General features: G+C 39.6%; 1 protein-coding gene across 1 annotated transcript in view; it reads right to left on the reverse strand.

Annotated features, from left to right (window-relative positions):
* SMC1B (structural maintenance of chromosomes 1B) overlaps positions 1 to 12,136 on the reverse strand; it is an 854,251-nt gene that overhangs the window by 433,252 nt on the left and 408,863 nt on the right. The window lies entirely within an intron of this gene.

Below are 12,136 nucleotides of genomic sequence, written 5' to 3' on the forward strand. Positions count from 1 at the left end.
GTGACTGGAGTATAATTTAAAAAATATTTACCTGCCTTAAAAAACAGGGCGGGCCGTGGACTGATCACACTACAGAAGAAAGGAATTTATCAGGTAAGCATAAACTATGTTTTCTTCTGTTAAGTGTGATCAGTCCACGGGTCATCATTACTTCTGGGATACCAATACCAAAGCAAAAGTACACGGATGACGGGAGGGATAGGCAGGCTCTTTATACAGAAGGAACCACTGCCTTAAGAACCTTTCTCCCAAAAATAGCCTCCGAGGAAGCAAAAGTGTCAAATTTGTAAAATTTGGAAAAAGTATGAAGCGAAGACCAAGTTGCAGCCTTGCAAATCTGTTCAACAGAGGCCTCATTCTTAAAGGCCCAAGTGGAAGCCACAGCTCTAGTAGAATGAGCTGTAATTCTTTCAGGAGGCTGCTGTCCAGCAGTCTCATAGGCTAAACGAATTATGCTACGAAGCCAGAAAGAAAGAGAGGTAGCAGAAGCCTTTTGACCTCTCCTCTGACCAGAGTAAACGACAAACAGGGAAGACGTTTGTCGAAATTCCTTAGTTGCCTGTAAGTAAAACTTTAGGGCACGAACTACATCCAGATTGTGCAGAAGACGTTCCTTCTTCGAAGAAGGATTTGGACACAAAGAAGGAACAACAATCTCTTGATTGATATTCCTGTTAGTGACTACCTTAGGTAAGAACCCAGGTTTAGTACGCAGAACTACCTTATCCGAATGAAAAATCAAATAAGGAGAATCACAATGTAAGGCTGATAACTCAGAGACTCTTCGAGCCGAGGAAATAGCCATTAAAAATAGAACTTTCCAAGATAACAACTTTATATCAATGGAATGAAGGGGTTCAAACGGAACGCCTTGTAAAACGTTAAGAACAAGGTTTAAACTCCATGGCGGAGCAACAGTTTTAAACACAGGCTTAATCCTGGCCAAAGCCTGACAAAAAGCCTGAACGTCTGGAACTTCTGACAGACGTTTGTGCAACAGAATGGACAGAGCTGAGATCTGTCCCTTTAATGAACTAGCAGATAAACCCTTTTCTAAACCTTCTTGTAGAAAAGACAATATCCTAGGAATCCTAACCTTACTCCAAGAGTAACCTTTGGATTCGCACCAATATATGTATTTACGCCATATCTTATGGTAAATCCTTCTGGTAACAGGCTTCCTAGCCTGTATTAGGGTATCAATAACTGACTCAGAAAAACCACGTTTTGATAAAATCAAGCGTTCAATTTCCAAGCAGTCAGCTTCAGAGAAGTTAGATTTTGATGTTTGAAAGGACCCTGTATCAGAAGGTCCTGTTTCAGAGGTAGAGACCAAGGTGGACAGGATGACATGTCCACCAGGTCTGCATACCAAGTCCTGCGTGGCCATGCAGGTGCTATTAGAATAACTGATGCTCTCTCCTGTTTGATTCTGGCAATCAATCGAGGAAGCATCGGGAAGGGTGGAAACACGTAAGCCATCCTGAAGTCCCAAGGTGCTGTCAGGGCATCTATCAGGACTGCTCCTGGATCCCTGGATCTGGACCCGTAACGAGGAAGCTTGGCGTTCTGTCGAGACGCCATGAGATCTATCTCTGGTTTGCCCCACTGATGAAGTATTTGGGCAAAGACCTCCGGATGAAGTTCCCACTCCCCCGGATGAAAAGTCTGACGACTTAAGAAATCCGCCTCCCAGTTCTCCACTCCCGGGATGTGGATTGCTGACAGGTGGCAAGAGTGAAACTCTGCCCAGCGAATTATCTTTGTTACTTCCATCATTGCTAGGGAGCTTCTTGTCCCTCCCTGATGGTTGATGTAAGCTACAGTCGTGATGTTGTCCGACTGAAACCTGATGAACCCCCGAGTTGTCAACTGGGGCCAAGCCAGGAGGGCATTGAGAACTGCTCTCAATTCCAGAATGTTTATTGGTAGGAGACTCTCCTCCTGACTCCATTGTCCCTGAGCCTTCAGAGAATTCCAGACGGCACCCCAACCTAGAAGGCTGGCGTCTGTTGTTACAATTGTCCAGTCTGGCCTGCTGAATGGCATCCCCCTGGACAGATGTGGCCGAGAAAGCCACCATAGAAGAGAATTTCTGGTCTCTTGATCCAGATTCAGAGAAGGGGACAAGTCTGAGTAATCCCCATTCCACTGACTTAGCATGCACAGTTGCAGTGGTCTGAGGTGTAAGCGTGCAAAGGGTACTATGTCCATTGCCGCTACCATCAAGCCGATTACCTCCATGCATTGAGCCACTGACGGGTGTTGAATGGAATGAAGGGTGCGGCAAGCACTTTGAAGTCTTGTTAACCTGTCTTCTGTCAGGTAAATCTTCATTTCTACAGAATCTATAAGAGTCCCCAGGAAGGGAACTCTTGTGAGTGGAACGAGTGAACTTTTCTTTTCGTTCACCTTCCATCCATGTGACCTTAGAAATGCCAGTACTAACTCTGTATGAGACTTGGCAGTTTGAAAGCTTGAAGCTTGTATCAGAATGTCGTCTAGGTACGGAGCTACCGAGATTCCCCGCGGTCTTAGTACCGCCAGAAGAGCACCCAGAACCTTTGTGAAGATTCTTGGAGCTGTAGCCAATCCGAATGGAAGAGCTACAAACTGGTAATGCCTGTCTAGGAAGGCAAACCTTAGGTACCGGTAATGATCTTTGTGAATCGGTATGTGAAGGTAAGCATCCTTTAAATCCACTGTGGTCATGTACTGACCCTTTTGGATCATGAGTAAAATTGTCCGAATAGTCTCCATCTTGAACGATGGAACTCTTAGGAATTTGTTTAGGATTTTTAAGTCCAGGATTGGTCTGAAAGTTCCCTCTTTTTTGGGAACCACAAACAGATTTGAGTAAAACCCTTGTCCCTGTTCCGACCGTGGAACTGGATGGATTACTCCCATTAACAAAAGCTCTTGTACGCAGCGTAGAAACGCCTCTTTCTTTGTTTGGTTTGTTGACAACCTTGACAGATGAAATCTCTCTCTTGGAGGAGAGTATTTGAAGTCCAGAAGGTATCCCTGAGATATTATCTCTAGCGCCCAGGGATCCTGGACATCTCTTGCCCAAGCCTGGGCGAAGAGAGAAAGTCTGCCCCCCACTAGATCCGATCCCGGATCGGGGGCCCTCAATTCATGCTGTTTTAGGGGCAGCAGCAGGTTTCCTGGCCTGCTTGCCTTTGTTCCAAGACTGGTTAGGTCTCCAGCCTTGTCTGTAGCGAGCAACAGATCCTTCTTGTTTTGGAGCAGAGGAAGTTGATGCTGCTCCTGCTTTGAAATTCCGAAAGGAACGAAAATTAGACTGTCTGGCCTTAGGTTTGGCCCTGTCTTGAGGCAGGGCGTGGCCTTTACCTCCTGTAATGTCAGCGATAATTTCTTTCAAACCAGGCCCAAATAAGGTCTGCCCTTTAAAAGGTATATTAAGTAATTTAGACTTAGAAGTAACATCAGCTGACCAGGATTTTAACCACAGTGCTCTGCGTGCCTGAATGGCGAATCCTGAATTCTTAGCCGTAAGTTTAGTTAAATGTACTACGGCCTCCGAAATGAATGAATTAGCTAGTTTAAGGACTCTAAGCTTGTCCGTAATGTCATCCAGAGTAGCTGAATTAATGGTCTCTTCCAGCGACTCAAACCAGAATGCCGCCGCAGCCGTGACCGGCGCAATGCATGCAAGGGGTTGCAATATAAAACCTTGTTGAACAAACATTTTCTTAAGGTAACCCTCTAACTTTTTATCCATTGGATCTGAAAAGGCACAGCTATCCTCCACCGGGATAGTGGTACGCTTAGCTAAAGTAGAAACTGCTCCCTCCACCTTAGGGACCGTCTGCCATAAGTCCTGTGTGGTGGCGTCTATTGGAAACATTTTTCTAAATATCGGAGGGGGTGAGAACGGCACACCGGGTCTATCCCACTCTTTAGTAATAATTTCAGTTAGTCTTTTAGGTATAGGAAAAACGTCGGTACTCGTTGGTACCGCAAAATATTTATCCAACCTACACATTTTCTCTGGTATTGCAACTGTGTTACAATCATTCAGAGCCGCTAACACCTCCCCTAGTAATACACGGAGGTTCTCCAGCTTAAATTTAAAATTTGAAATATCTGAATCCAATCTGTTTGGATCAGAACCGTCAGCCGCAGACAGAAGCTCTCCGTCCTCATGTTCTGCAAGCTGTGACGCAGTATCTGACATGGCCCTACTATTATCAGCGCACTCTGTTCTCACCCCAGAGTGATCACGCTTGCCTCTTAGTTCTGGTAATTTAGCCAAAACTTCAGTCATAACAGTAGCCATATCTTGTAATGTTATCTGTAATGGCCGCCCAGATGTACTGGGCGCCACAATATCGCGCACCTCCCGAGCGGGAGATGCAGGTACTGACACGTGAGGAGAGTTAGTCGGCATAACTCTCCCCTCGCTGTTTGGTGAAATTTGTTCAATTTGTACAGATTGACTTTTATTTAAAGTAGCATCAATACAGTTAGTACATACATTTCTATTGGGCTCCACTTTGGCATTGGAACAAATAACACAGGTATCTTCCTCTGAATCAGACATGTTTAACACACTAGCAAATACACTTGCAACTTGGAATACAATTCTAGTAAAATATTATGAAAAACGTACTGTGCCTATAAGAAGCACAGAAGATTTATGACAGTTGAAAATTAATAAACTGAAACAGTTATAGCATCAATCCTTGTAAACAACACAACTTTAGCAAAGGTTTGTTCCCATTAGCAAAGACAACTAACTCTGATAGCAGGAAAAAAAAATTACAGAATAAACGTTTTTTATCACAGTCAACTACAATCTCACAGCTCTGCTGTGAGAATTACCTCCCTCAAAACAAGTTTTGAAGACCCCTGAGTTCTGTAGAGATGAACCGGATCATGCAGGAAATACAATGAGCTGCTGACTGAAATTTTTTGATGCGTAGCAAAAGCGCCAAAAAACGGCCCCTCCCCCTCACACACAACAGTGAGAGAGATCAGAAACTGTCATAAATTAGATCAAGCAACTGCCAAGTGGAAAAATAGTGCCCAAACATTTATTCACTCAGTACCTCAGAAAATGAAAACGATTTTACATTCCAGCAAAAACGTTTAACATAAATTAAGAGTTATTAAAAAGCCTGTTGCTAGTCCCTGCAAAATAGGCTAAAGTTTTATGTACACAGTGTAATTCCAGTGAAGTACCCTTCCCCAGAATACTGAAGTGTAAAATATACATACATGACATTATATCGGTATGGCAGGATTTTCTCATCAATTCCATTGTCAGAAAATAAAAGCTGCTACATACCTCTTTGCAGATTAATCTGCCCGCTGTCCCCTGATCTGAAGTTTACCTCTCCTCAGATGGCCGAGAAACAGCAATATGATCTTAACTACTCCGGCTAAAATCATAGTAAAAACTCTGGTAGATTCTTCTTCAAACTCTGCCAGAGAGGTAATAACACACTCCGGTGCTATTATAAAATAATAAACTTTTGATTGAAGATATAAAACTAAGTATAATCACCATAGTCCTCTCACACATCCTATCTAGTCGTTGGGTGCAAGAGAATGACTGGGAGTGACGTAGGGGGGAGGAGCTATATGCAGCTCTGCTGGGTGAATCCTCTTGCACTTCCTGTTGGGGAGGAGTAATATCCCAGAAGTAATGATGACCCGTGGACTGATCACACTTAACAGAAGAAATAAAGTTTTACAAAACACCCTAACATAAAAGACAAAAAGATGAAAGAGCTGTTTTATCAAAGGGATTGGGCTTTGCCCACACTAATAGGTTCTCTAGCTTCAATACCCTATTGGACATTAATACATATATTTGCAAATTAGCTTTAAAATGTTTTTATTGCCTTAACAAATAGGGATCAACAAAAAGAAGGAAAAAATGAGACAGGCATTGGCATGGACACTGAGACTGACAGTGAACACATTATTAACACACAACATCTATTATTTCAAGATACCTGTGCCATTGTCACTCTTGATGCCCTTTACAATCCTGATAATGGTCAGGATGTCCCTTTAAATGTATTACATAAACCTAAGAGAGACAGGTCTATGTTTTATAATTGTAGGGGCCCTATGATTAATGCCTACCAAAAAGGCTGTCCAAGAAGACATTTTGAAACTTGAGAAGGATATTAAAACAGATAGGAATGCTGCTGCCCTCAATCAGAAACATACTGAACGTGCAGCTCTTAAATCGTTACACGATAACCAGGAAATTGTTATTAGGAATTTGGATAAGGGCAGTAGCATTGTAGTGATGGACAAAGTGTTTTACCTCCAAGAAGCATATAGACGGCTCTCTGATTCCACAGTATATCGTAAACTACCAAGTAATCCTACTTTGGCTTTTAAAAGGGATATGACAAAGCTAATTGATGATGGTATTACACTTGGCATCTTTACTACTAAAGATCGTGAACTTCTAATTCCAGACTATCCAATAACACCTATATTACACCATGTCCCCAAGATCAACAAAGACAGGTCCTGCCCACCTGGTAGACCTATAGTGGCAGGTATTGGTTCATTATTAGAACCGCTTGGGGAATGGATGGATTCAGTCCTCCAGCCCATAGCTACAATGCAATTAAAGGGGCACTAAACCCAATTTTGTTCTTTCGTGAATCAGATATAGCATGCAATTTTAAGCAAATTTCTAATTTACTCATATTATCAAATGTTCTTCATTCTTTTGCTATCTTTATTTGAAAAGAAGGCATCTAGGTTTTTTGGTTCAGAACTGTGGACAGCACCTTTTTATTGGTGGATGAATTTACCACTAATTAGCAAGAACAACCCAGGTTGTTCACCAAAAATGGGCCAGCATCTAAACTTACATTCTTGCATTTCAAATAAAGATACCAAGAGAATGAACAAAATGTGATAATAGGAGTAAATTAGAAAGCTGCTTAAAATTGTCTGCTCCATCTGAATCACGAATGAAATAATTTGGGTTCAGTGTCCCTTTAAGCTATTTAAAGGATACCTCACATCTGTTAGCCACTTTAGACACTATTAGGTGGCAGGAAGATTTTTGTTGGATAACAGCAGATATTACATCAATCTATACAAGTATACCTCAACAACTTGGCATTAAAGCTGATTACCTTTTAGATAAAGATTGTAATCTGAAAGATCCAGTGAGATTATATATAGGAGATGTTCTACAGTACCTATTGTAACATAACTTTTTTTCATTTGACGAGGAGTTCTATCTGCAAATCCGGGAACAGCCATGGGGGCAAAATTTGTCCCGACGTTTGCAAACATCTTTGTTGCCTGATGGGAGCTAATGTACGTTTACTCCTCCATTAATCCATGGCAGGATCAGATAGTACTCTTCGTCAGATATATAGATGACCTGCTTTTAGTGGTACGTAGTCATAATGATCCTAATTTTTTTCATGAATTGTTACTTTATTTCAGCACCAATGAACTAGGTTTAAGCTTCACAGGTGAAATGAATGAAAGGGAAATTACTTTTTTTGGATCTTACACTATATACCGTTGACAATTATATAATGACCAAGACTTATAGAAAACCAACAGCAGGTAATACTATCTTACATGCCAGCTTCCAACATCCAGGCCATCTAATTAAGGCTATACCCAGAGGCCAGTACATCAGACTTCGTAGAAATACTAAATCTGATAGCATATTTGATGTACAGTCATTAGAACTTAAAGATAGGCTTACCAATAGAGGATATGAGTCAGTGTTGCTGGAAAAATGTAGGATATCAGTTAAAAATTCTAATTGTAAACCTAAAAGGAAAAACTATAAGAATGTAGATAACGTTGATGACTCCATTGTATTTACCACAGAGTACCCCCAACTGTTTACTAGTGTAGTGAAGATACCTAAAAAACATCTACATTTGTTGACTGGTGATTCTGTTTTGAAACTATTTATCAACAAGTGTAAATTTGTTTCCAGGAAACCAAAAACTTTAGCCAAATCACTATCTCCTAGTGTGGTTAAGTTTAAGCACAATTCAAGTAATACATGTTGGTTATCTAAAAAGGGCAACTTCAAATGTGGAAGAAGGAATTGAACCACTTGTACCAACATAAATAATGGGAATAGTTTCAAATCCACCTATGATAATAGTGTATATCCTATAGATTTTGTAGGCAAACTGTAAAATCACATTTGTGGTGTATTTACTTACCTGCAATTTATGCAAAAGCCAATACGTTGGTAAAATGTCACGTAAGGCCAGAACCAGGTTTAGTGAACACACCAGGGATGTGAAAAACTATTTAATAGAGTCTGCAGTTGCCAATCATTTTAATTATCATCACTTCAGCCACATAGCTGACATGTCAATACAAATTATAGATAGAGCAACAATCCCCCCCAAGGGGTGGAAATAAACAGAAAATCTTAGATAAAAAAGAACTATATTGGATCCTAAAATTAAACACTAGAGTTACAATAGGTATGAATAAGGAATGTGACATAAGTTATTTTATTAATAACTAATTTCATTTGCAAAATGTATTGTAATATATGGCCTTTTGGTTTCTCGATTTAAATAGGTTACAGCTATATGTCTCTACCAGCTTGCCTCCTCTTATATTTTACCAGATTCTTTGAAAACCAGATTCTTCAATAACCGGTGACATATTAATCCCTGTATTAGTAGAGGGAGTTTCACCACTCAGAATTTATTTTGTTGTTGAAGTGCATCTTATAACCCTGTTGTAATGTAAAAGGCACAGCTTATGTTTTAATATTTTCAGGTCGTTTTCAGGTCGTTGCGAAACACGTCAGGTCGTCTGTCCCTTATTGATTGTTAGTCTGCTTCATGTCTGGTGTTTAGTGTTTCCAGTTTTTCATTATTGGAAGCTGAATAAAGATGTTTTCTTTTATTTTTAACACTCAGAGTAGTGCCTGCTCCTTTTTTACATTTTGATACCCTAACATAAAACCCTAGTCTAATAACCCCTAAACCGCCGCCCCCCCCCCATCGCCAACACTAAATAAAGCTTTTAACCTCTAAACAGCCGTCCCCCCCCACATCGCAATACTAAATAAACTGATTAACCTCTAAACAGTCCCCCCCCATATTGCTACTACTAAAATAACTTATTAACCCCTAAATCACCATCCCCCACATCGCGACTCCCTAAATTAAACTATTAACCCCTAAACCTAAATTAAAGTTATAATATACTAACTACCTTAAAATAAATAAAAACGTACCTAAGCTTAAATTATGCAAAAACCTAACATTACAAAAAATAAAAAATAGCTAAGATTACAAAAAATAATCAAACGAAATGATCCAAAATAAAAGTTATTCCTAATCTAATACCCCCTTAAAAAAACACCCCAATTACCTTAAAAGGGCATTTTGTAGGGCATTGTTTTAAGTTTAACAGCTCTTTTGCCCTGAAAAAAATCCATAGTACCCCCTAACATTACAATACCCAACCCCCCAAAATAAAAAAAACTATCTAAAACAAACCCTAATATACCCATTGCCCCTAAAGAGGCATTTGTGTAGGCACTCTTAAAGGGACAGTCAAGTCCCAAAAAAACTTTCATGATACAAATAGGGCATGTAATTTTAAACAACTTTCCAATTTACTTTTATCACCAATTTTGCTTTGTTCTCTTGGTATTCTTAGTTGAAAGCTAAACCTAGGATGTTCATATGCTAATTTCTTAGACCTTGAAGGCTGCCTCTGCATTTGATAGTTTTTCACCATTAGAGGGCATTAGTTCATGTGTTCCATATAGATAACATTGAGTTTATGCACATTAATTTACCGAGGAGTGAGCACTGATTGGCTAAAAAAAACAGGTGAGGGGAGCTGTGTGTATTTCAATACATATATATGTGTGTAATCGTGACCTATAGATGAGCTTCTCGTGTTAATTTTTGATTTTTCTGCAATATATATTGCACTAAGAAATGGGTGAACAAATAGGTGAAAAATAATGGAGGTATGACTACAAGAGGTTAAAAAACAGAATATTTAATTGTTGCAATAAAAAACACAATATTTGACTGGATTATAAGTTCTGACTTGATTAAGTTAGTGGTAAAGAGCTCTATTACCTTGAGGAAAATAGTATAGTTAAAATTTCTTAAAGTTAAAATGACATTACATTCATACTATAGTATTCAAAGCATTTGCTAAGAACAAAAATAAAGGTAAAAATAATTATCGTGGAAGGTGGAAATAAATGTTCATCTGATGATTTGCATGAATCTTTTGATGTGACTTTAAGTGGAAAAGTAATTACTCACAGTTTGCACGAAAAAGTTTCCAAGGTGTCTGATTGGTTGGAACAGACAAGCCTTTATGTGAATAAGATAATATATTCCGCTGTGATTTTGACTAAAATTCTTTAAAACTTGTAGATCAAGATTGTAGATGAGGATAACAAATACTTGATGGTAAAGATGCTGAAACTGTTTACCTATACTGGGTTTGCAGGAGTTTCAGTTGTTGGTATAACTTGGTTATAGAAACTGTTTACCTTGTATTGGTTTGCTGGAGTTTCTATTTGCGTGGGGTGTTCTCTGTATTGTTGTTTAGAACCGTTTGAACAATTCTTTTTGAAGGCGTCTGTTGTTGCTGAAACTATATACCCTCCCAGGGTTTGCTGGAGTTTCAGTTGCTGGTAGTTGATCTATAGTGAAACTGTTTACCTTAAAGTGGTTTGCAGGAGTTTCAGATCAACTGGTAATTACAAAGAAATTTTCTTGACAGTTGCTGGAGCTGTTTACCTTTTTCAAGGTTTGCTGGAGCTTCAGGTATGGTGAGTGTCCGCTTCAAATCTTGTGGTGCTCAGTGTATAGCAGTCACCGGTAGCGTGTTTTTCTTATTCAGTCCTGGGTAGTCTTAGATGCAGACTTGAGTTGTTGGAGTGCACACTAGGGGCAAATCTACGCGTTTCGGCCTGAGCCTTTATCAAGATGCCCAAGGTGTTTTTTTGTTGGACAATTTAGTAAATGTACCATTGCTTTAATTTGGTAGCGGTCCTATTTAGATTTTATAGACTTATATTGGTCTCCCTCTATGTTTATATCTTTAAGTTCTAGTAAAGAATGATCTTATGTTCTAGTATAGAAAGATATTATTTAGAGAGGAGTTTTTGCTTATTATATATGTGAGGATCAATTTGTATAGTACAGTGTATTTTACCTAAAAAAAATTTTTTTAATTTTTTTTAAAATGTATAATTTGTGATTTATAGTGCAGATTGGTATTTCGCTATTGGCTGGTTATGTTAAATAAGAAAATTGAGATCAAATTCCATGTTTAGTCCGTGGGGGTGTAGAGTTTTAAAGGAGTGGATATATTCTGCTTCTTTTCTCAGAAGTAGATTTTCTATGTTTCCCCCTCTTGGATTTAAAAACATAATTTATGCTTACCTGATAAATGTATTTCTCTTGTAGTGTATCCAGTCCACAGATCATCCATTACTTGTGGGATATTCTCCTTCCCAACAGGAAGTTGCAAGAGGATCACCCACAGCAGAGCTGCTATATAGCTCCTCCCCTCACTGCCATATCCAGTCATTCGACCGAAACAAGCCGAGAAAGGAGAAACCATAGGGTGCAGTGGTGACTGTAGTTTAATTAAAATTTAGACCTGCCTTAAAAGGACAGGGCGGGCCGTGGACTGGATACACTACAAGAGAAATAAATTTATCAGGTAAGCATAAATTATGTTTTCTCTTGTTAAGTGTATCCAGTCCACGGATCATCCATTACTTGTGGGATACCAATACCAAAGCTAAAGTACACGGATGATGGGAGGGACAAGGCAGGAACTTAAATGGAAGGAACCACTGCTTGTAGAACCTTTCTCCCAAAAACAGCCTCCGAAGAAGCAAAAGTATCAAATTTGTAAAATTTTGAAAAGTTGTGAAGCGAAGACCAAGTCGCAGCCTTGCAAATCTGTTCAACAGAGGCCTCATTTTTAAAGGCCCAGGTGGAAGCCACAGCTCTAGTAGAATGAGCTGTAATCCTTTCAGGGGGCTGCTGTCCAGCAGTCTCATAGGCTAAGCGTATTATGCTCCGAAGCCAAAAGGAGAGAGAGGTTGCCGAAGCTTTTTGACCTCTCCTCTGTCCAGAGTAAA

Source organism: Bombina bombina, chromosome 6 (assembly GCF_027579735.1).
Source record: "Bombina bombina isolate aBomBom1 chromosome 6, aBomBom1.pri, whole genome shotgun sequence".
Lineage (NCBI taxonomy): Eukaryota > Metazoa > Chordata > Amphibia > Anura > Bombinatoridae > Bombina > Bombina bombina.